This window comes from Tupaia chinensis, unplaced genomic scaffold (genome assembly GCF_000334495.1).
Source record: "Tupaia chinensis unplaced genomic scaffold, TupChi_1.0 Scaffold140400_1, whole genome shotgun sequence".
NCBI lineage: Eukaryota > Metazoa > Chordata > Mammalia > Scandentia > Tupaiidae > Tupaia > Tupaia belangeri.
Window position 1 is genome coordinate 629,186 of NW_006200277.1, and position 593 is coordinate 629,778.

Sequence of the window (593 nt, forward strand, 5' to 3'; positions counted from 1 at the left end):
AATATCAAAAAAACAAAAATAAAAACACCCTCCGGGAATAGTCCAGAGTTGAAAGGGGAAAGGAAGTCCTAACGGCCAGCGAGCCAGGTATGCAGGCAGCGGAGCCGCGACTACGCAGAGGGCAGAGGGGCCTCCGCGCCAGACCGTTTTGTTTTGCTTCGTTTTTTAAATTGAATTATCAACACTTAAAAATCAAGAGACTGGGCCAGCTGGTGGCATGGGGGTTAAGGCTGCTGGATCCCATGTGGCCAACTGCCTGGTTTGAGTCCCAGGCCCAGCAGCTTGGAAGACTGTCGGCACAGGTGCATGCGGGCAGAAATCCGAAGAGAATAGAGGAGAAGGGACTGTGATGTGGCCACCCCTCATCCCTCAAGGGATGCTTTCTCACTTCCCTGTCTCTCTGTCTCTCTCCTGAGAGCACATGCACCCTCTAGGGAAAAAAAAAAGGGGGGGGGGCCATGGTTCCTCTTGATAAAAAGGACGTTCCTACGGGAAGATCAGCTAGCCGGTGTTCAGAGGCGTCCCGCAGCCAGGCCCCTTCCCGGACCTCCTCCCCGCAAGCCTGCTGCCAGTGCTTGGGTGCCCGGCTGCTC